Raw genomic sequence first — 214 nt, forward strand, 5'->3', positions numbered from 1 at the left:
CTGACGGGAGAGGGGCCGCCGGCTGCGCCCAGCCCGCCTGCTCGGGGCACTTTACGTGTAGGCTCCGCGGCGGAGCCAGGCTCTGAGCCGCGTTTTCTCTCTCTCTCTTTTTTTGCTCAGCCCCCAAAACCGCAGCTCCCGCTTCCGGAGCGTTAGGAGCTTCTGCAACACGAAAGCTTTAAACACCAACACACAGCGCTGCCCCGGCCCGGCC

The sequence above is a fragment of the Gavialis gangeticus genome, unplaced genomic scaffold (assembly GCF_001723915.1).
Source record: "Gavialis gangeticus isolate Ggan-Ray unplaced genomic scaffold, GavGan_comp1, whole genome shotgun sequence".
Lineage (NCBI taxonomy): Eukaryota > Metazoa > Chordata > Crocodylia > Gavialidae > Gavialis > Gavialis gangeticus.